This window comes from Bubalus kerabau, chromosome 1, assembly GCF_029407905.1.
Source record: "Bubalus kerabau isolate K-KA32 ecotype Philippines breed swamp buffalo chromosome 1, PCC_UOA_SB_1v2, whole genome shotgun sequence".
NCBI lineage: Eukaryota > Metazoa > Chordata > Mammalia > Artiodactyla > Bovidae > Bubalus > Bubalus kerabau.
Genome location: NC_073624.1, coordinates 253,259,137 through 253,284,385, shown reverse-complemented (window position 1 = coordinate 253,284,385; position 25,249 = coordinate 253,259,137). Strand labels below are relative to the sequence as shown.

Here is a 25,249-nt window from a genome sequence, read left to right as displayed (position 1 = left end):
ACTGTCTTGGAGAGTTTGGTCAGTACAAAAGCAACAGGGACACAGCACTACTCCTTAATGTTTGGAGTCAAGGTTGAAACGTTGTACTAAGAATTCCACGAAAACATTTCAGGCCCTCCAGAGAAAATGAGTTAGCAGTGCATTTTTATTTTTCTCATTCCATCTGCCTAGTTTCTCAATATTTTCTGTTATATCTAAATTTTGTATCTAGGTTATTTTTATTATGTTTTTATTTTATCTCTTGAGTTTACTTTCAGTTTTATTAAGTAGATTTGCAGTTATTTGTGTCTGTCTTTATCAGTAATTATATCAGACATTTTTAAGATTAATTTTTTCTGTTCTTCAGCTCTTAATTGGATAGACATGATATTCTATCAATATATAATAATATGTACTCTAAGTAAGAAAAATAGAAATATTTTTTCTGAAATGTTCCCTGAAAGTTATCTTGCAGTGCTTACATTCAATCAGATTCTACATAAGAATGTCTTTAATTTTCCAGCATATTTTGGATTCATCCTCTTCTCTGCATCCAAATTTTATTTTTCCACTATAGACTGAAATACTCAGGCTTGGATTTCTATGTTAGTCTTCAAATTTATTCCCTCCCCAGTCTCTAACCATATCTATTAATTCTCTTGCTTGTGCCAATACATTGTCCTAAAACATTTTGAACTTGCTGGCTTGTTCCCTTTGACCTTACTATATCTCCCTGATTTATGTTACTTTTTCATGGATTATATTCTCCATTTCTTTCCCTTAATTTAACGCTTGGGCTTCCCTAGTGGCTCAGTGGTAAAGAATCTGCCTGCCAATGCAGGAGATGTGGGTTTGATCCCTTGGTCAGGAAGATCTCTTAAAGAAGGAAATGGCAACCCACTCCAATATTCTTGCCTCGGAAATCCCACGGACAGAGTAGCCTGGTGGGCTGGAGTCCATGTGGTGGCAAAGAGTTGGACATAACTTAGCAATTAAACAATGACAATCTAACCCTTACATTTCTTTCAGCACCAAATTGAAAAGATTTTATCTTTTTAGCGGACAATCCCTGGCAATTTGTCTTCTCGTCTCAGTTTACATATTTACATTAGTCTGTATTATATGATTTTTATGTTCTTCTCTTACTGTTTCTGTGAATCTTATTTGCCCTATTATATCTTAATTTTTTTAGGTAGGTGTTTCTTTTTCTTTTATGCACTCCCCAGTACCTGACATGGTACTACGCTCACAGCAAAATTCTAAGAGTTAATTTGTTGTCTTCTGAATAACAAAGAAATAAATTGATGTTAAATGACTCAGTTCAATAATATTTAATGTATGTTAAAATTTAAACACATAAATTAAAAATATGTGCATGCTTTTTAAATAAGGCTATGAAAAAGAAACTGAATGAAAACTGTCTCCTTAGCCTCCTTTTTCCTAAAGTGGACTCTTACGTATGCAAAGTGGTTACTTACATATACTAAAACAAATATTTTTATTTATTTATATCATACTAACTATAACTCTTGGAGAAGGCAGTGGCACCCCACTCCAGTACTCTTGCCTGGAGAATCCCATGGACGGAGGAGCCTGGTAGGCTACAATCCATGGGGTCGTGTAGAGTCGGACACGACTGAATGACTTCACTTTCACTTTTCACTTTCATGCATTGGAGAAGGAAATGGCAACCCATTCCAAATGTTCTTGCCTGGAGAATCCCAGGGACGGGGGAGCCTTGTGGGCTGCCGTCTCTGGGGTCACACAGAGTCAGACACGACTGAAGTGACTTAGCAGCAGCAGCAGCAGCAACTATAACTCTGGCATCACTGATTCAATGGACAAGCTCTGGGAGATGGTGAAGGACAGGGAAGCCTGGTGTGCTGCAGTACATGGGGTTGCAAAGAGTTGGATGCAACTAAGTGACTGAGCAAGAAAGAATATATAGCAACTACGCTGTATACACTGTTCTGTACCTTTTTTCTCACTTACATGTATTTCTCACTCAGTTTGATGATCTTTCCAAATCAGCATTTTCAAATATATTTTCATTACTTTTTAATGGCTATGTAGCATTTCATTGTAAAATGTGCCAAGCACTGTCTTCTATTTAGGAATATTGAAGCTGTTTCCAGCTCTCTGTTATTACAAAGAAAGTTGCAAACAAACATGAAGGATACACTTCAGGCAAAAATTAGTCCTGGCAGAACCTATTTCTCTGAAACAAATGTATCCCCATTCCCATGTCATATCTCTTAAGTAAACCACTCAAAAACCAAGAATGTATATTACCTTTGAGGAAAAGCAGGTGAGAAAGAGTGTGACAGACTTTTAACACCGAGTTTTAACAACAAATAATTAAAGCTTGATTAAAAGTTGAGTTAATGAAGGGAAATGCACTATGTTGAGCTCAGAAGTAAAAAAGGAACAAAGTTAACATTTCCACACTTGATTTTTGTGTCTAAAATTATCATACTTGCAACACTATTTTTCTTGGAATGATGAAAGTGAGAGGGGATCTTTGTGGATATCTGGAAGGAAAATATTCCAGGCAAACTCACAAAGCAAATACAAAGACTTCTGGTGGAAACTTGAGTGAGAAAAAGGGAGAGTGGTATGAAACATCCAGAGAGGCTGTATACAGGCTCATAAAACATTTAAAATACTTAGTCTTTTTCCTGAGTGAAATGGAAAGATGTTGGAGAGCTTTAAACTAACAAGCAATTTAATCTAATTTAGATTTTAACAGAGTCACCTGCTGTTTTAAGAATATATAGAAAGGAGGCAAAGAACAGATATATTTTTCAGGCTATACAAAAATCTAGGTAAAATTGATTGTAGCAATGAACTGTGAAATATAAGCTATTGTGTAAGGGAAAAAGAGAGCACCAATGTGCAGATAACATGAAAAATAAATGACAGTACTATTGACTTAAAGAAAAACACACAACATAAGAGTCATAAGTTTCTTTTTGTTGTTGTTCTTTTTTTTTAGGGTCTTATTGAGGACTATAGCCCAGGAGACAGCTCTGAGGAGTTGGTCCAAAGAGGTAGGGGAGGAGCAGTGTGTGTATATATATATATATATATATATATGCTAGGAAATACATGAAGTCAAGCATATATCTTGGTAGAAGATTACTGCTAATAACAACCAACCAATATCTCAAGTTAATGATTTCAATGCTTTTCTATATATGGGAAAGTGCAAGAATCTGGAGTCACTGAAATTCTTCCTGAGATACACATTTAATTATCTAGGGCCTATTTATCCAAAGCAAAGAGTGCCTCATCCTCTTTTTTATCCTGAGTTCCTTTCTGGATACTTTTTTGGTGAACAACTGCCATAAATTATGATTTAACTCTGATATAATTGAGTGATTAGCAATGTTCTTTGTTCTTTATTCACAGTATCAACAGAATGTAGACCCCAGTGAAGTAGAAGTATTAGAAGAATGGTTTAGAAACATTGGAACCACTGGTCTGAATGCAGGATGCTTGAAAGTGGCATTATAATCAAGATGCAGACCTAGATGGCCATTGACACATGAATGGATAAAGAAGTTGTGGTACATATATACAATGGAATATTACTCAGCCATAAAAAGAAACAAATTTGAGTCAGTTGATTGAGGATAGACCTAGAGCCTGTTACACAGAGTGAAGTCAGAAAGGGAAAAACAGATATCATATATTAACAGATATACATGGAATCTAGAAAAATGGTACTGATGAACCTATTTGCAGCGCAGGAATAAAGATGCAGATTTAGAGAATGGAACTGTGGACACAGCTGGGGAAGGAGAGAGTGGGATGAATTGAGAAGGCAGTATTGACATATATACCACCATGTGTGAAACAGACAGCTAGTGATAAGCCCTGGTGGCTCAGGTGGTAAAGAATCTGCCTGCATTGCAGGAAACCCAGGTTCAATCCCTGCGTCGGAAAGATCCCCCGGAGAAGGGAATGGCAACCCACTCCAGTATTCTTGCCTAGAGAATTCCATGGACAGAGGAGCATGCTGAGCTACAGTCCATGGGTCACAGAGTCGGACATGACTGAGAGACTGATACATACAGTCTCTATAAGCAGCCGTCTAGCACAAGGAACTCAGCTCAGTTCTCTGTGATGACCTAGACAGTTGAGTTGGGGTAGCATGGGTGGGAAGGAGGCTTTAGAGAGAGGAGATGCATGTATACACATAACTGATTCATATTATTGTACAGCAGAAACCAATACAAAATTGTAAAGAAATTATCCTCCAATTAAAAATAAATTTTTAAAAATTAGAAAAAATAGTTAATAACCAAAATAAATAAATAAATGAGATGCAGTTATTGGTGATGATTAGATTCTTGGTTATAATAGCAGGAAAGAGAGCAGAGGTAAGGTGGAGGGTAAGGTTATTCAGGAAGAGGAGACCGAGAAATTAATAGATGAGAATAATACAAGGTTCATCTATGTGTGCATTGATATTCTGGCAAATTATGACCAGAATGTGCTAGTAAACCAGGAACTAATGCCTTCAAGAAATGGTGAGGAGGAACTTGGGGTGCTGTGGAAGACTAGCAACAAGGAGAGTACAGTGGTAGGTAGGGCCTGATGCAGAAATTATTCAACAGTTGAACTTTTATTTCTTGAGAAATTCCTTTTATATCTCATACAGAATATTTTTTTAAGAATTGTCATGATTATCACAGTTTAGGGTTATGCTTACAAGAACTAATTCCTGGAGCCAGACAGCCTGGGCATAGATGTCATCTACTATTTACTAGCTGCGTGACCTGAAGCAAAGTGTCTTATCTCATCTGTATATTGGAGATGATGAAAGTACCTCCCTCACAAGGTTGTGGTGAGTCTCACTTGAGCTAATATATGTAAAGCACATAAACCAGCTCCTGGCACAGGCTAAATGCTATGTAAGTGTTTGCCATTAATAATGTGACTTTCTTGGGTATCACAGGGCATGTCAAGGAAACAGTCACTGCATACATTGTAACTTGGCTGGAGAGAAAGTTGGCAGAGTGCAATTTGTCACTGTCTTTATGCAACAGTTCTATTTCTAGGTATTTATCCTTTAGCTACACTTACCCATTTATAAAATGACATATGTACAAAAATATTCTTACCATGTAATTGATAATAGTGAAAAGTTTGGGAAAATGTACAACCATAGAATATAATATGCAGCTCTTGAAAAGAATGCATTAGCTTTCTATGCGTTGATAGAAAATTTTCCAGAATATATTGCTAAGTAAAAAAAATTTTAAAAAGTCAATTGTAGGACAGTGTACATATTTTCCTAGAATTTGATAATGTATATATACATTTCTCTATGCATGTGTTTGTAAATGAATGTAGTATTTTTAGAAAGTTACACATGAGGACTCTGCCTCTCAGAAGAAAACTAGATGAAGACAGAGTTAAGAAGCAGCCTTGACTTTTAAGTTTATATTTCATAGCAGCTTTTATATTGTGTACTGTATATATGTTCAAAAAAGTATTTTTTAAGTAAGTCTATTTTTTATCCTCCAAAATAATCATTTTATTATATACTATCAAATTAGAAAGTCCATATGAGGTTGTAGAATAGAAATTAAAAGTTTTGATCCTAAAATGTCAATTTCACAGTAAGGATATGAAAATTAATAAACAGAAACCTCATTTAAAATGGAGTCAGGGACTAGAAGGAAAGATTTCACATCCTGCTAGTTGAGATCAGCTTCATGGGCAATAGATTGGGAAACAGTGGAAACAGTGTCAGACTTTATCTTTTTGGGCTCCAAAATCACTGCAGATGGTGACTGCAGCCATGAAATTAAAAGACGCTTACTCCTTGGAAGGAAAGTTATGACCAACCTAGGTAGCATATTCAAAAGCAGAGGCATTACTTTGCCAACAAAGGTCCATCTAATCAAGGCTATGGTTTTTCCTGTGGTCATGTATGGATGTAAGAGTTGGACTGTGAAGAAATCTGAGTGCCAAAGAATTGATGCTTTTGAACTGTGGTGTTGGAGAAGACTCTTGAGAGTCCCTTGGACTGCAAGGAGATCCAACCAGTCCATTCTCAAGGAGATCAGTCCTGGGTGTTCATTGGAAGGACTGATGCTAAAGCTGAAACTCCAATACTTTGGCCACCTGATGCGAAGAATCGACTCATTGGAAAAGACTCTGATGTTGGGAGGGATTGGGGGCAGGAGGAAAAGGGGACGACAGAGGATGAGATGGCTGGATGGCATCACTGACTTGATGGACGTGAGTCTGAGTGAACTCCGGGAGATGGTGATGGACAGGGAGGCCTGGCGTGCTTTGGGGTGGCAAAGAGTCAGACACGACTGAGCGACTGAACTGAACTGAACTGAACAGACCAAAAAAAAAAAAAGAGAGAGAGAGAGAGAGAGATAACTTTGCAACGTCAACAATAAGAAGGTTACTACTTTACAACCCCGCCAGAGGAAGGAAGAATTTCTCTTCACCCAGCAACAACCCAGCCAATGAGAGGCTGTCACAACTCTGCCAATGAAAAGCCACTACACTTTGAACTCCCAATTGCCTCCAATGGACTGTCTCTTTACAGCAGCTCCTCCTAACCTCCCCCTTCTCTGTGAAAGAAAATTCCTCTCCTTTGGTCTCCGGACTTGCCTGTGATTCACCACAGACTGCATTTTCCAAACTGCGATTCTTTGCTATTACTGAATAAGCCCATTTTGCTGGTAAAAGAACTTACTGTTTATTGTTTTAGGTCAACAAGGGCAATCCCTTTAGCAAAGATTTCTTGATGGCTTCACTGTGTGCCAAGGTCAATGGCAGGTGCTATCAGAGAGTCTTAGGAAGTTTGACATTAGTCCTTCACTTCAAGATACTTGTTGGGGAGCAAGATGCATCCATATGAATCATTAGAGAATAGAGCCAAGGGTTCTAAAGAGGCTGAGAGGATGACCACTGTTTCAGCTTGGTACTTCTGGTTTGGAGACTAGTAATGGATATACATTTAATTTATTCAGAACCACTCAGGAAAATGTATTTGCTTAGTATTATGTATTTGCTTAGTTTAAAAATATTAACTAAGAAATTAATTTATATGAGAGGCTAGTCGCCCCATTGCTACAGTGGGAAGATATTTTGCTTTCCCATAAAATATTTTAGAATAAAAAAGAACAAACAAAAGTTAACATGCAAAATTATGTTTCCCATTACAGCAACACAAAAGCAGCAGATCCATTTATCCTTATTCCAGCTGCTTTCTAGTAGCACTGCAACCAAAATGCTCTATTTACTTAAACCCTAAATTTAGCATGATGTGACTGGGCAGCTCAGGACACTGCAGTAAAATGTGAGTGAGTGGCGCTATGATCCATGGCTGTTGATGAGACTGTAGGACGTTCCTGTTTCCAATGAGTCTTAAGGCCATGAGACACATGGAAAAGAAAATAAGAAAGAAGTCATTGAGATTCTGAGAGGGGACATTGAGAATTACCTACAAATAGAAACTGACCTTTTTTTTTTTTTTCTTATGCTTAATCCCCTTCCAGCTGAACATCCCTGCGATGGGCTGGAAGAGCAGACACAGTTTCTGTGCTACAGGCTATAGCTGGTGTGTGAACAGAGCCTGGTTTCTAATCCTGTACCAAATATAAAATTAACTTAGAAAATGGCTTTCTGTTTCAGTTTGTTTGCTCATAAGTTACAAAGCCCTGATAGATATTTGAGGGAAATGAAAGCAATAGGCTCAAAGTTGTTCGACTGAGAAAAAGAGCTGCTTTGTGAAACTGACATTTCTGAGAAACCTCTCCCCTCAGCCTCCACCTAAGTTTCCCACCCTCCCTCTGAAGTCATACATAAAGGAGAATGTGCTGGGCTGAGCAGTGCTGTACCGCACAGCTGCCGGCCTGGGTAGGCTATTTCCATCCTAGATGAATGCCAAAGAAATACATTTTTGCTTGAGGCTAATCCTGGAGTCTGCTCTTGCCTAGAGAGGGGCCCTTGTGGTCTTGAAAGCAAGAAGACCCGTCCGGATAATTCAGACACTGAGGGTGTGGGTTCGCTCTGGGGCAGACCCAAGAACTAGATTGGGCCCAAGAGTCTGGGGCCACCCTCATGCCATTTCAAGTGAAAGTCAAACTGACTTGATTTCTCGGGAGTCTTTATAAGAATTCCCACCAACACTTGCCCTGCCCTGAGGCCAGGATAAATGTGGGCTGAGTGCAGGACGCTGAGGCAATGAGAGTCAGGTCACGTAGCAGCCTGAGAGCTGCCATAAACCAGCACAGAACATCAGGAATTCCACTTGCCTGATGCCCTCTCCCCTCACCTCCAGTTTCAGGATACATTTGGTGCTCAGAGGACTCATAAGAGCAGAAGACTTCAGATCCCTTCATGTGTATCTGATCTACCTAACGCTCTTTTAGGTTCTCACCCCAAATTTCTGCTAGGACCAGGGTCTGTCATAGTTCAAGCAAAGCGGCCACTATCCTAGTCTCTTCACAAAGCTCCTAGCAGACCCTTCCTGCTGGACTGGACCCAGCTTTCTGTCTTCCTTGCACACAATAAGTTTGATTTTTTTTTTTTTTTTTGTCTCTGCACAGACCCCCTTCAAAAAATGGGTATTTCAACACTTAACCTGGATACATCTCAAATCTGTACACTTCTTGAAGGTTGGCTATTTTTGTAGTGGTTCTGTCCTGGGGTTAATTTGCCCCTCTTACTCTTACCCTGAGCTCATTGCCCCTAGATTCATCCTCCTAACTCAGAGCTCCCTGAAAACCTGAGGCCAGGGAAGCACTATATAGAATGCTTCATTGGAAACATACTTTGGCTGAGAGTTCCTGACGACTCACCCCTAAACCAGCTCCCAAACACTCACCCAAGTCATCTCAGACACAACTGTAACCCAATGGCTTCTATACAAAAACAGAAAGCAGGAACATAGCCACAGACCCAACTGGACAAATGTCACCTGAAGGGAAATATCACCAGCTCATTCCATGCCTCTAATTGTAAGAGTCAAAGAAATACTAGAATTCTGTATACTTATAGGAACATATGTCTTTATTTTTTTTTAAGTGTATGACAAAAGGAATTCTTGTTCTCCTTGAGTTTTCTGATTCAGGTTCTAGAAGCTGACAGAGCATGAGAAACACTCCTTTCCAGTCCCTCTCCACTGCTTCCAAAAGGTCATAAGAGAAGGAGCAAAGCCAAAAAATGTAGAAGAAGCACTGCTTTTTTTAGGACTGTCAGATGGTGTGATTGATGGTACAGCTAACTCAGTATGTTGAAACAGTAAATAAATAAGGCCCAGGTGCCTTAAGTTAATATAGCTCCCAAGGGTGCCTTGGTTTCAAGGGCGTAGTTTATGCCCTGCAGAATCTCACTCGATTAAATAATAAAGTAGCAGAAAGCAGGCTCTGAATCAAAGAGTTCCTGCTGAGTGCTCACACTCCACTTTGTGCTGAGGGATACAGACACCAGTTTCCCTATCTTCAAGGGGCCTACAGTCTAGGTGCTGCAGAAAGACTCATTCAACAGAGGAACATAGCAGAGGACTAAGCAATGTGTGATTAAGTGCTACACTTTTTCTCAAGCAACGGAAGGCTGGACTTCCTAGAAAAGACTTAAAAGAGAGTCATGTGCTAGACCCCAGAGGGCAGGAATAGGGACAGGTCAAGAGAGAGAAACAGAATGAAACCTCTTGGGGGTAGAACAGACATGGTCTGTTCTTGGGCTGTGCAGAGGCCCTTTGGATGAACTGATGAGACAGGCATCTGTGCTGTGTCACTAATTTCAAAAATACCCCTTTCAGGTTAAACAAAACAGAGGGAAGAGCATGTAGATCTAATGAATTGATATAAATGCAAAAAAGATCTGATTCCATTTCCTTTGCCCTTTCATAATATATCCATGACAGTTGCTTCAGAAATTATACTATAGTGATAAGCCCAAGCTGAGACTGGGATTTTGTGCGTGTGCACCCCACAGCTTGTGGGATTTTAGTTCCAGAGATCAACCAGGGATCAAACCTGGGCCCTCAGCAGTGAGAGTACAAAGGCCTAATTGCTGGACCTCCAGAGAATTCCTGAGGGTGGAGTTTTGAAAGAAAGAAAGATTTTCTGCAGCCATTATTTTATGATTTTTTTTTTTTTTTGTCTATATTGAGGGCTTCCCTGGAAGCTCAGCTGTTAAAGAATCCACCTGCAATGCAGGAGACTCCGGTTCAATTCCTGGGTCAGGAAGATCTGCTGTAGAAGGGATAGGCAATTCACTCCAGTATTCTTGGGCTTCCCTGGTGGCTCAGTTGGTAAAGAATCCGCCTGCAGTGCTATTATTGAACACAAAGTTTTTCTGATGTTGACCATGTTTCCTTAAATCCTTTTCTTTACTTCCAACTATCAAATTTTCAGCCTGAGATTCCAACTCAATACCTTTTTTTTTTTTTTTTCCTGTATAGAACTGGTAAAGAGTCCAACTGGCTAAAAGTATAATATCAGGATCATATAGGATTAAGAAAAAGAAATAAACCAAAAGAGGAGAAGGAAAGCAGTTCTATGCAATAAGTTTCCTGTAATATTTAAAACAGAAAATTTAGTCTATGGGTCTCTGTATGCTACTAACAAGACAGAGTATCTTAGTAAGAGGGAAATAATGGTAAGACAATTTTGAAAAAAATGAGATGCAAAAACACTTTGTGAATATATTTTGAACATAGATATTATCTTAGCATTTAATCTTTTTTATATATAAATAGAGGACTGTATTTTCCTAGGGAATGAATAATATCCAAATGTACTCTTTTTCTTCTCATTAAAATGGATTTTTTTTCCCCTTGCAGAAAAGCCTTATGCCTGTAAAAATGTTAGGCAAAATTTGAAATTAATGAATAAAGAATGTATATGACTTTGGAACAGTCCTTGGGCAGCAGAGGCCATCTGGCTGTGTAATTCACAAGCCACCTGAGGTGTGTTCTGGCAGTACGCTGTTCACGGGGTTTGTACTTATTGATAAAGATCACACAGAAATTAGCAGCCTTCTGCTCAGAATGCAAGGTCCCCATACCTAATATCACTTATTGAAAAAGTAAATGGGAACTACTTCCCTTGTTTTATAACAAGCTATTTTTCATTGAACTCCAATTTGAGCTGCTCCTCAGGCAGCACCTGTGAACGAGGACACCAGTAGCTATGTCCTGAGTGCTCCCACAATGGATGACCTGCCAGGATGCCACCCCCACATACACAGGAGAGACGGATATGTCTTCTCCCTCCTGAAATAGAGCAGATCTGCATCCAGACCAGTTCCCCAAAATTCAAAAGGAAAATTATGAACAGGGACTTCCCTGGTAGTGGCTAAGACTCCCACTCCTAGTGCAGAAGGCCCAGGTTCGACCCCTGGCCAGGGAACTAGATCCCACATACTGCAGCTAAAAGTGCCGTGTACCACAACTAAGACCTGGCACACCCAAAGAAGTAAATACATATTTTTTTTTTTAAATTCTAATACAATTTTGTAAAGTTTAAAAATAAAATAAAATTAAAAAAAAAATTCTAAACAGCAAGATATTTTTTTTTTTAGAAGTCTAAAAAGTGTATGGAAGCAAGTACAGAGTGCCCCCGTCACACAGACCCACGAACTACTCTCAGGAAGATAGCCAACGAGAGCTTCCTAGTTTTCACAAAGGCCCACCTCAGCCCCCGGGTCTGTAGGTACAAGGAGAGAGAAAGGGTTGACAGCCCTAGTCTAGCCTTGGGCACTCACTTCTCACCTCCAGGAAGTCACCTAACTGGGCTCAGAGTCCACATTTGTAAATTAGGACAATGGTTCCACATTTCAAGATTGCTTTGACAGTTATGAATAATATATTTATTTGTAGTATAATGTACTCAAAAAAGTCCCCAAAATTACAGCTATTATTGTTATCTTAGCAATTATTATAGTTACCACTACCACTTTTATTACTGACCCAATATAGAGAAGTTAACAGACAAGATTTGCTTTGGTTTCAAAACCAGCCATCCTATAGGCTTTGGAAGCAAGGATATCCTGTCTTGCCACATTAACCTCTTTTTTTCTTTTTCTTTTTTTGCAACTAGTACTACTCTTTCCTGGCACAGAGCATATTTTTCTTTTTATGGAAGTGAAATGCAATATTATAAAGATGCTTTTAATCAGAAACAGGCCACCTAAGCAAGAAACATCTCCTCAATAGGAAATAAAATGCTCTGGCTCCATCGTTTTGCCACAAGGCAGGCAACATGCCGGGAAATGCTTTTGCCCACTTTCACTCTTTGTCTAATCAATTTTTATTCTCTTCATCGTCACATGTAATGGGGCTGGAAATGGCTAAATAAAGTGAAAGATGTTTTGAATTGCATTACTAAGTGATAGCTGCATTATTTTATAAATGAATAGTGCTACCCGCATTCATATAATTTATGAATCAAAGTGTCATTTGGGGGAAAACATCAGTGTCAGATTTTGCATTTAAACGTCTGCATTAGCTGTCAGCTGTGTAAAGTCCCATAAAGACAAACAGCTCCCAAGTAGGCACACAGATGAGGGTATTCACAGCCCATGTTTGCAAGTAGACATGATACTGTAATCAGGAAGTTTTCTGTAGTCTACTGCTTTGCAGCTTTATCTAAAAGTTCCAAATCTCTTTTCTGAAAGCAGCCACATTTATACAATCCATACTAATTAGCAGGATCTTTTAAGCATTCAGAATTTCCTTTCATTCTACTTCTACATGAAATGCTTCCTCTAATTATTATTATTTACTTTTGGAGCAAGTTCTAAACATAAAATTGAATGAACTATATAAGACACTATAGCACATAATAAGTCTGTATTTATATTGCAAATTCTAGATCTCTATTTCTATGCTACTGAAACATTCCAAATGAGTGAATACTTATTAAGTACTCTTGTCTGGTATGTGATAGTAATGGCAATAGTGGGATATGTGTGTGAGTGGTGGGTATGTGTATGTGGGGTGTGTGTGTACACGAATATGTTTTCAACCTGTAAAAGTCAGGGAAGAAAAGAAGGAAGGGAAGAGAAGAGAATGGGAGAAATCTTATGCCATCAAATGTTAGAAGTATGAGTTTAGTGTTGTTATTGTTGTTCAGTTGCTAAGTTCTGTCCAACTCTTTGAGACTCCATGAACTGCCAGCATGCCAGGCTTCCCTGTCCTTCACTATCTCCTAGAGTTTGCTCAGATCCATGCCCAATGAGTCGGTGATGCTATCTGACCATGTCATCCTCTGCCACCCCCTTCTTCTTTTGCCTTCAGTTTTCCCCAACATCCAATGAGTCATCTCTTCACATGAGGTGGCCAAACTACTGGAGCTTCAGTATCAGTCCTTTCAGTGAATATTCAGAGTTAAAAGGTATCAAATAAAGCATGATTTAATGAAACCTCCAATCCCCTGGAGAAGGGAAAGGCTACCCACTCCAGTATCCTGGAGAATTCTATGGACTGTATAGTCCATGGGGTCACAAAGAGTCAGACATGACCGAGCGACTTTCAATTTTTTTCTTTTTTAATCAAACCTCAAAACACGCTGTATCTTTAAATACATACTTTCCTTCTCATTCCTTTATTCCACTCCTACTATGAAGCTGAGCATATTGTTGAGTGTGAACACACTGAGCCAGGACCAAGACATATCTGGTCCTGGCTTTCAAGGAACGAGTCCAGGGCTGAGAGACCAAGGAGCTACACATAAACAAATCAACACACACACTCTAGAGTTATAAAGGGTTACATGTTTTAATAGAACTGTGTCCACAGTTACCCTGGCAGATGAAGGGAGAAACCCTTCACCCAGCTAGTAGAGGGACAGGCTGTGTCAGAAAAATGCAGCACGGATACAGATTCCCAGAGGATGATGATGTGATATTTAAGGACGGATGAGGAGAACAAGTGCCGGGGCTGGACCCTGACCCAGGGTATTCGAAGGGGAGACGGCGTTGGCGACTATTTACATATTCATCAAAGATATAGAGAGTAATAGAATGAGGATAGCTCAGTAGAAAAATTCAGTGGAAAAAAGAGGCTGAGTAGCTTGGTTTATGCGGGAGACCAATAAAACTTCAAGACAAGAAGCTTGCACCACTTACGTAGGCCGCAGGCGTCTTTCCGTTCTCCCGAAGGAGAGGAGACACTGAGGCCTCCCCAGTCAGTTCTTAGAAGCCCAGGCATAATTAGTAAGTATGGCGGGTTCTGCACTCCAGATGGAGACTCGGCCAGAATTTGAGAGAGAGAGAGACATGGGGAGACCAGTCTTTCGAAGAACTGATCCCAATTCTTTATTTTCCATGGTCTACTTTTATACACTGAGATGTTATACAAAAGTCACGCAGGGTCAGCAGTCCTGACTTTTATCAAAGTCAGGTGCTTCATACAAATGTATACAGAGGTCTTAGGGGTGTTACATCATCTTCTGGCCAAGGGGGCCTGCTGACAATTTATGATCCTCTCCTTGTGACAGTGGTCAGTCAACCAGAACACTTATTTCTCCAGGGGTGATTATTCTTGAAACAGACACCACCCAAATAAAGTTACATTCCTATAGGGTGAGGGTGTAGTGGGTTTTAATTAAGGAAAGAATTTACTTAGCCTAAGGTCTAACGTGATTAATATCAAAGGTTAATACTTATTTCTTCTATACATTCATTAATGTGTGTAAGGGCGGGGGATGTGGAGACTTAGCAACAAACATTGGCTCAACAAATGAAAAATCCTTCACCAATACAATTTCTAATCAGCCCATTATACTTATACTAATAGTTTTCTAACTTCTCTAAAGAGCCTGTTTTTAGAAGGTTTAAAGCATCTCGTGCCTCTCACGGTTGGCAGGCTGTGAGCAATCACATGTGGCCGGACAAGCCTGTCAGGCAGGCTAGAGAACCTTCAGAGGAGTTTATAGGTTGAAACACTCCTATCACGCCCAGGAATTATTATTAACTGGAGCTCTAAGTTAACTCCTTCTCCGAAAGAGGTGGTGGGGGACAGCCCCCCGTAAAGTCAGAGGTGTAGGTGAGAGCACAAAGTAGTAAAGTAGGCAGGCTCTGGTTATGGGGGTAGATGCTCGAGGATTTCCAGGGGGACTCCTGAGGCTCGATTACGCCTTTGCGTATGTTGAGCCTCCTTCCTCATGACCTTTGCCATGGGCAGAGTGCCTCACGCTGGCCCCCAACAAACAAGGATGTTTTGAGGAGAGGAAGCAACACATGCTGAAGGAATTCTGTAAGGTGTAGTAAGACTCTAAAAAACTTCGGATACTGTCGATGGCTTATCTGGAATATAAAGGCATGACAAGAGGCGACTGTGAAAATAGGGAAAGGACCCGTGGAAACAAACAGCAACAACAAAAGGAACATTCCAGAAGTAGAAACAAGTCTAAGGAAAGAAAGATCATGGCATTCAGTCCCATCACTTCATGGTAAATAGATGGGGAAACAGTGGAAACAGTGTCAGACTTTATTTTTCCGGGCTCCAAAATCACTGCAGATGGTGATTGCAGCCATGAAATTAAAAGATGCTTACTCCTAGGAAGGAAAGTTATGACCAACCTAGACAGCATATTAAAAAGAAGAGACATTACTTTGCCAACAAAGGTCCATCTAATCAAGGCTATAGTTTTTCCAGTATGTATGGCTGTGAGAGTTGGACTATAAAGAAAGCTGAGTGCCAAAGAATTGATGCTTTTGAACTGTGGTGTTGGAGAAGACTCTTGAGAGTCCCTTGGACTGCAAGGAGATCCAACCAGTCCATCCTAAAGGAGATCAGTCCTGAGAGTTCATTGGAAGGACTGATGCTGAAGCTGAAACTCCAATACTTTGGCCACCTGATGCAAAGAACTGACTCATTTGAAAAGATCCTGATGCTGGGAAAGATTGAAGGCAAGAGGAGAAGGGGACGAGATGGTTGCATGACATCACCAACTTAATGGACATGAGGTTTGAGTGAACTCCGGGAGTTGGTGATGGACAGGGAGGGCTGGCATGCTGCAGTCCATGGGGTCGCAAAGAGTCGGACATGACTGAGCGACTGAACTGAACTGAAAGAAAAATAATGGGTTGCGAAGTGTGATCGTACCACGAGCCTTTGAAGAGCTTCAGTGGTAAGGGGAACCAGAGTGACACAGTGAGAAGCTGTAGCTGTGAAGCAGATAGAGGTGAATGAGTAAAAGCAGCAGATGTGGAAGCCTGGAGGTGGTGGGATGAGGGCAGAAAAGAGTGTGCACCCCATATGTAAGACAATCTAAGTCTATTGTTGCTAGATTTGAATATAGTTCCAATTATTGTCTGGTCTCTGGAAAAGCAAGGAATCCATACATTTATGTGCACTCTATCAGTTTTTAAATATTAGCAATTTTTTTTTTAAATTCACACCTAAATAAAAGATACTTGTGAGCCAAGTCTGACCCATTGTTTTCCATTTGATGTTCTCTGATCTCACACAGTTCTGTATACACAGGACAATGCCAGTAGACATTGTGCTGAGAGTTTTAGTCATATGAAACATGATTTGAGGGAGAAGATAAAGGAGATTCAGTTTGTGAAATCCTGTACTTGATTCGACTATGCATACATGACATATGTTTGGGGCATAACTGGATACCAGCAACAAAATTCAGAATATTTTGGAGAGAAATTATAAGATTAATCAAATTAAGATATTTCCAACTTGATTACTTTTTATGATTTTTTAGGATTATAACTTAGAGGGCTATACTTAATGGTAAGTTAATGTTTGATGCCAAAGAAGTAAAATGCTATTTCACTAATGTTTATGGTCTGGCAGTGGTTAGTTTTCTTTCAGGTGTGTGGCCTTGCTGGAGAAGACTGAGCTGCTGTGCATGTCCATGGGCACTGGTCTCTGACTGCCCACCTGCAACTTAACATGGTTAGAGCACTTCTCTATTGCAGTTTCAAGTTCTCAGAAGCCTGATCCTGGTGACTCTGGCCTTGACTGAGCTTGTCTACCAAATAATGATGTAATTTATCTGTTTTATTTTTAAAGGAAACTCAAATGTTTAAAACTCAGAGTCATAGACATATCTTGACGGGCAATTGGCACCGTTCTTCAAAGACAATAGCTAAGTTGAGCAAAGTCTTGTGAACCTTCTGTGTATGAAGAAAGATTTGTAGAAGACAATGCATAAACAGGCAAAATGGTGCAGTAGGTACCACAGAGGAGTATAAATATGGGTGGAATTTCATTTCATTGTTTTTTTATTTTAATCTTTTTTGTACTTTCAAGAATTCATATTATTCAGGAATGTATACAATGAGTATACATTACTTGTGTTCAAAATAAGCAGGTGGATTCTTTACCAGCTGAGCCACAAGGGAAGCCCAAGAATACTGGAGTGGGTAGCCTATCCCTTCTCCAGCAAATCTTCCCGACCCAGGAATTGAACCAGGGTCTTCTGCATTGCAGGCGGTTTCTTTACCAACTGAGCTATGAGGGAAGCCCCCGAAGAGAAGAAATGGTTTGTCAAATAAATACTGGCTTAATGTATAAAAATGGAAAAAAGGATATTTGATGATGGTCACTCATTGAGGAAAGTAAGAAAAGAGAAATGTAAAATATTTCTTCTCTATCCTTAAAGAGAAAAATAGAAAAAAAAGAAAGAAAAATAGATAAAAATGTGTTAAAATCTACTCAAATATGGTTTAGTTTGCTATCTTTTATGTTTCTTTTCAGCTACTATATAGTGAATAACTGTAAAACTTAAAAATGAAAGGAACTTGTCTTCTTATTTTTCATGGGGGCTGGGGGTTGTGGGGGAAGTTACCCAAGATGTGACTTTAGCTTCAGTCAAAATTAAAACAAAACCTAGGGAAGGGAAAGGAATGTAAAGGGCAAATATTTGATAACAGAATGATATATTCGTCTTGAACTTGAGCTACAGCAACTGTGAGCATGTGTACTGAAATAAACATTTCAGGGCATCTGGAAGTATTAATAATAATGTTTTATTAAAAGCCAAACCATTGAAATTGCTTTGATGCTCAACACAGTAGCAGCAACAATAACAACAAGGATGAACGACTAAGTAACCAAAATTATGTCATAATCAGCAAATCTAAAAAATTAGGAAAACTAGAAATCAACAAAATTATTTCTTTGGGATATTTTATTGTTAACACTTTAATATTCTTCTGAGAAGGTGAATGGATCATTAAGGCTAAAGAGAAGTTTGTTAAGAAACGCAAAGGACTGAGAATAAAACTTGATTTCTTTTTTTTTTTTAACTCGATTTCTTTAGAAACTGAAAATGAAGCTTCTGATGCTCCCACCAGCTAATTAGGTCCTATGCGTGCCTAATGCAGAGATAAATAATGCTAAGCATGTTAACACTTCGGTGTTCCTAAAGCAATTACTCTAACTCTCTAGGGAGAAAACAAGATAATGTGCCAAAGCCCCTGATACCTAAAACTGAACATTAAATCGAGTCAGATCTTCTCAACTGCCTAAACTACACTTTAAGAAGTATAACATTTGGGACAATAGGGTAACATCAAAGGCAGTTTTGACACTCCAGGGCATGGTACACCAACAGCCGGGAAGAATTAAGGGAACAATTTAAACAATTCAAGAATCTGGCTCATTAAGAAAAATTTGTGCTAGAATAACAAACAGAAATGTGTACATTTTAGTCAGCAGGTCCTTCGCTCTGATCATGTACAGGTAATAAACCATACCTATCATTTCTCTTTTCCCTCACATTAGCAACATATCCTTATATACAACAGCATCATTTGCCTATGTAATTAATATGTTCTTCACCCTATCTTCCAGCTCACTAATGATTTTTTTAAGAATTTTAAATTAACAGGATTAGACAAAGCATCACACCCAGTTACACACCATATGGTGGGCTCTCTCAAGTGCTGTTTAGTATTATTATATTTTTACTGATATATAGGATATAGACCCAGCTACATTGCTGCATGAATCTCAAAGGTCAGATAATCCATATCTCTCATTTTAACTGATGAGGGAGTAAAGGCCAAGCAAGGTTCAGTGATCTTTAAAAGATCATTTATTGCTCCCAATACTTATGCAGAATCTGAGACTGGCCATTAACCATTTCTTCTGTAGATACATTTGCAATCTGAAGGGAGTAAAGCTATATGCAGGCAAAATTGAGGGGAGGAATATTATGTGAAATAAAATTTTCAAAATCCTTCACACTAATGAGTCCAAAATAATGGAATCCATGATTTGGAAACGTAAAAGACTGTGTTTTACTTAAGAATTTGCACACTCAGAAGCTCTTAAAGCCAGTAAGACAAGAGAGAAGGCTGTGGACTGTATCTAACTGCAAAGACTGTGCCCCTTTCAAAGTGACTTTAATTCCAAAAGTTAAAAAAAAGTTCAGAAAAGCTCTGTAAGTTCCAAATCAATTTCAGCCAGAGGCCATCAATTTGTGGTACTTTAAATCTCACAAGACAGATTGAATTATCATTTATTACTAAATAAAGGAGGTACTAATTTCATTTTGAAAAGAGACAGAGAAAGAAAACACAACAAGCGTTAGATGTTCATCTCACGCCATACACAAAAGTAATTCCAAATATTTTAAGCATAAAAGCAGTTAAGTCAATAGCATGCAGGAAGTTTATGCTTTGATGAACTCCCTCTGACCTGAACACATAGGAATAAAATATAGAAAGGAAAAACAAAAATGGGATAGTAGGAACAAAAGTAAAATAGAGTTTTTCTTGAGTCAGAAACAGAAGGAAAAAACAAAACAAAACAAAAACTCAAGACACTGAATGGGATCAGTTCTGATGACACTGGTCATCAGAACCCTGTGTCCAAGAGTAGGCAGAAACAGCCAAAGTTCAGCTCCTGGGAGTGGGTAGCCAAACACTAAGTGAGTCAGTGAGTCCGTTCAGGTGAGTCAGTGACCACTGCTTAAAGCAGCAGACAGGAAAGGCATTTCTCTCCCATAAAACACACTTAAAAATAACAACAACACAAAACTACTCCCAATCATTTCCTCCAGTTACTGTTTTCATGGAGCAGCTAACTTAGGAAGGCAATGAACACAGATATAGTTAGGATCAAGTATTAAATCAAGAGACCTGTAGAACTGTTTTTTTTGTTGTTTTTTTTTTGTTTTTTTTTCTGTATCTTCCAATATAACTTCAGGGAAGAAGCTTTAAAAAATAATCTTAACACCTAGTTCTGGACTCTAAGAATAGGTAGAAGTAACCTTAAAACCATGAGACAAAGACAGAAAATAAAGTATAGAGGACATATCAAAAAATTTCAAATGTTATTATACAGACTTTTTCTACATTAGAGTAAACATATCTGAAAATACACATGTGCGTGCACACACACACACACCTTAAAATGCACTCCTAAGTGGCTGATAGAATAATGGGGAAACTACAATGGAAATAATAAGACACTTAGAAGCAAATGGCATGAAAGTACTACAAAGAAAAATGTATGAATTGATTTCTTTGAAAAGGAAAGTATTTTGAAACTGATTTTTCTAAGAAGTTAAATGAGTTAAGCATTTAACTCAATGCTTCAATTGAGTACAAGTAAATTTACTTTTACAATTTCAGTTGAGGAAAAGTAAAACAAAATAAAGCTGAAGAAAGTTGAAGTAAGAAAATGATAAAGCTAGGAAGTGGTATTAGTAAAATAAAAAAAAAATTAAAAAATGATCAGTGAAATCGAAACATGATTTGCCAAAAAAAAAAAAAAAACACAGTAGAATAGAAATAAGACTAATCAACAAAATAAATAAAACACAAATACTACTAGGGATGAAAAAGACAGATCTACACTTATAAAGTACATTTTAAAACCAAATCAAATTTAGGGACCAATCCGACAAAAATATAAATACCAAAACCTTAAATAATATATTATCTAAATGAATAAAGTTGTGTATCAAATAATACATCATGACCTAATTCTGTTTATCTTGGGAATACAAGAAGAGTCCAGTGATAGAAAACTATCAAGTATCACACTAACGAACAGGTGACAGAGTAAAACCACATCATAATAGATGCAGAAAGAAAGCATTTCATAAAATTCAACATTTATGACTTTTTAAAAATACATTTAAAAAACAAGTGATGTTAATCCCTCTCTTGTGCTGTAAATCTTAGCCAATGCAATATATTGGAAATGAAGACACAAAATTATATGTATTGGCTGCCTAAGAGATTATTGTGGGATTTTCACTAACAGAAAATTTAACTGTGCAGGATACAAAGTCAACATCAAAATTACAGTTCCCGCACACCAATAAAAATCCATTAAAAATGTAACAGAAAAAATTTTCAGTTACAGAAAACAACAGCAATGACAAAAACACCATGAAGCCGGGAATAGATCTAAGATAGAAAGACTTGAGGAGGAATAACACTTGAATGAAGAACATAAAAACAGACTTGAATAAGTAAAGCAATATTCATGGATGCAAAGGCTTGACATTCCAAAGATGTTAATTCCCCATTATTTTTCTTTAAATATATACCCACAACTATCATTTGAGTTTCCTGAGGATGATCAGAAGCCAGTATTTTTTTTTTAAGTAAATTCAACAAGCAAGTCTTTATCGGCCAAATTTTATCAGATTGTCTTATATTTACTTCCAGAGTCCCAATCTGATTTATTTGTTTCTATCGGTTTCCGATTATGACTGCTCGATCACAATTCTAACTCTGTTATCCATGCCACTTGGTTCTTGGGATTTTCAACTGTGACCCTTAGTAACTGGCTTTGGCTAGTCCTGAACTCTGGTCTTACCTCCAAGCCTAAACCATTACCCAATAGGGACCAATCCCAGAAGCACTGGTGGTCTGTAGTTGCCTAATCCTGTTCCACCAAACAGTACATGACCACAGCTACTGAATAACTTAGTACAACTTTTCTGTTTTTACATCCAAACACTTTAGGAAAAAAATTTTCATGCACAAATGCTTCAGTTCCTTACTAATGTTTGTCTCATAGTGGGTGTGCCACCATTCCTGATGTTCTACCCCTGGAAATGGGATTTTCAGGCCAAAATGATGACTCCCTGGGGCACCATTTCTAGAAATCTAGTCACTTGTACCTAGGAGATTGGCCACTCTCAGGAAGTCATGAATAAGTTACCAAAAGGGAAGCTAGAGCTTTGCATGAATTGAAGAATTGTGAGATTTTGATGAGTCAAAGCTATTTTTTTTTTTTTTTTTTTTGCCCAGAGAAAAATAACCTAGGGTGCTTTTCAACACGTGAAACTCTGGTTCCTTCAGAACGAAAAAGCAACAGTACAAACTTTTTAAGATTTTTTATTAGAAGACACCTGGATAATGATTGCAATGTACTCTTTAAATACATAGACGTACATATGAAACTATAGTTTTTGTGCAAAACACTTTAATTTTTAAAAAAAGTAAATAGCTCTAATAATGTGTTTACTTAGAGCTTCACTCTGACTTATTTTTTGGTACTACTGTATCATATGGGGGAAAAATCAAATATTGAACAGCACTTTCTTTAAAAGAACTATTTGGAAAGAATCTTAAAGTACTCTGAGCCCAAGGAAAACAATAAAATGAGATGCAGTTCTATAAGTTACTAGAGAGTTAAAAATTTCATTTTTATATGATAAAAAAGAAGACAGATGGTAAAAGCAAGCCAAGTTTGTGGCTCTTTATGTGAGGAAAGAGGATGTTGGCTCATGCCTGAAGAGCACTATTAGCCACACTGGTGGCTTGTCCCCACGTTGTCGTTGCCCATTTTTCTCCAGAACCAATCTCCCTTCTTTCACTTCGAACCTACCAGAACTTGCCTGCTTTGGGTCTCATTACCTCAGCACTTGCCAATGTTTCAGATATTTAATAAAAACAGATCAAGGACATTATGTTTTTGCAGTGCAGAGTTGCTTCTATTTCTGTCACCATGTCAACTTCATGGGCAATCAAACCCATCAAGATTATCTTCATGCATCCTTCCTACCTTTTAAAGATAATTGTGTAGTCTTCCCTGTGTTTCTGAATTCCTTATTTTCAGTTACTTTAGCATGAGTTTGTTCATATCACCATCCTCAGCCATGATTCGCTGATTCACTGAATAGGACCAACCCTCTGTCACCTTTGATCACCTAAGTGCTGCATGTGGTAAAGATGATCCAGAACACAGTGGTCTGAACTCACCAAATCCTTGGAACACTTTTATTTATTAGTACTCACTGAGAGTTGGAGGAACTATAATTTGTATACCTGTGGCTGATTCATGTTGAGGTTTGACAGAAAACAAAAAAATTTTGTAAAGCAATTATCCTTCAATTAAAAAAATAAATAAATCAAATAATAATAAAATGCTTTGTAAATGAAAAAAAAAAAAAAAAAAAAAGAATTGGAAGAACCATACAATGATTATGGTTAGTTTTATGTGTGTGTCTGGCTGGGCCCAAGATGGTTTCTAGGGTCTTTGTCCATTTTCCTACAAACTCAATGGGATACATACTCCAGGAGAGTCTTCCTCAACTTCCAAGTTATCAGAATTTGCCAGTTTTGAGTTCCATTCCTCGATATTCAGTTAAACATTATTTATGGGTACACTTTCAGTGTGCTTCTGGATGAGTTTTTTTTTTCAAATAAAGTTTTAACTTCAAAATGTAAAACTTTATTACATTTCTAATGAGGTTCTTTTCGTGATATATTTAGGACCAAGTACATCATAGTGAAGTCCTTCGATTAATCTGGTTTCCATTCTCACTCAATAGATTGACCCTTGTCTCCCTTCCCCATTCCAGTTTGAGGCCCTTGGTGTAACAAAGAAAGTAGTAGTAGCTGGAGAGATGGGTGGTGGTGGTTTAGTTGGTAACTCAGGTCCGACTCTTGCGACCCCGTGAACTGTAGCCCACCAGGCTCCTCTATCCATGGGATTCTCTAGGCAAGACTACTGGAGTGGGTTGCAATTTTCTTCTCCAGGAGATCTTCCTGACCCAGGGATCAAACCCTTATCTCCTGCATGGCAGGAGGATTCTTTACTGCTGAGCCACCAGGGAAGCTCCTATCTAAAATTCCCCAGCACAGAGAACAGAGAGGAAGTCTCCTTCTCAGAGCCTTCTCTAGGTTAGCAGAAGAGAACACAGATGTTTCCATAAGCGCAAGGTAGTCTGTATCTCCCGGACCCAGGGGGAACCCCAAGGCATTTCCCTACCTCACCCCATTCTCTCTTCACCCTGGTCAAAATTTTGATCCTACAGATTACCCCATTACCTGACCTTAGCCCTCACTTTTTCCTCTAAGCAGCTTGAATACACGTGGCCCTCTCCAATGTGGATGGGCCTCATCCAATCCATTGAAGAGTAAAAAAAGCTAAGAAAGAAAGAATTCTTTCTTTCTGACAATCTTTGAGCCAGGACCTAGGTTTTCTCCAGCTTTCAGATTCAGACTCAAATTGGAACTTAACTGCCAGCTCTCCTGGTTTTGTAGGCCCTTGGATCTGCCCTGGAACTGACATCATCAGTTTTCATGGTCTCCAGCTTGCTTACTGCACATCTTGGACTTCTCAGCTTTGTACTCACATGATCCAATTCCTTATAATAAATCATATGTATACAACAAGTAATTACAGAGTGCCTACTAAGAGCCTGACACTGTTCTAAGCAGTAGTGGACAGAATCGGTATTAGCTGGGATAGAAGCTTACCTTATATTCACATCATTGAACTGAGGAGGTTGTCAGCCAGCTTCCTTTGTAACCTCTGGTGAAGCACTAGCCATTCATTCATTTGATCAACATGCACATTGTTAAATATCTATTATTAGATACTCTCCTAGCTGCTGAAGAAACACCCTTAATTTCATGGAGTTCAAAATGTAATGGGGGAGGTAGGCAGCAAACAGGAAAAATAAAATGCATAGTTGCTAAGAAATAACTTTCCATGTGTCTCTCACATTTCCAGACAACTTGTGATCAGACGTACTGACTGCCTTTGTTCTGGGCTATTTTCTCTAGGATGTTTATGTAGAAAGGAGACTTGGAAGAAAGAGTTTCTTGTTCCAGAGTGAGGTTGGGCTTTCTTACAGCCTTAGATAAAATGACAGTGATAGCCTTTAGGGATGACTGTGACGAAAAGTCATTACAAAGTTTTCAGCGAAGGAGTGACATAATTTGATTTGCAATTTGAAGAATCACTTTGACTTCTGGGTTGAAAATAGTTCAAAGGGGACCAGAGCAGAAGGAGAGAGTCATGAAATTGAAAGATGAGGCAGAGGAGTATATAGCTGGAAAT

The 25,249-nt window shown here is 38.5% G+C and overlaps 1 long non-coding RNA gene across 2 annotated transcripts in view; it reads right to left on the bottom strand.

The window, feature by feature from the left end:
* Positions 1-25,249, bottom strand: part of LOC129638800 (uncharacterized) — a 225,056-nt gene that overhangs the window by 133,400 nt on the left and 66,407 nt on the right. The window contains exon 5 of one of the 2 annotated variants that reach the window (XR_008708040.1): positions 7,364-7,379. The exons of the other annotated variant lie outside the window; for it this stretch is intronic. This is a non-coding gene — a long non-coding RNA (uncharacterized LOC129638800). Of the gene's footprint in view, positions 1-7,363; positions 7,380-25,249 lie in introns of those variants that run through there. 2 annotated transcript variants of the gene reach the window in all.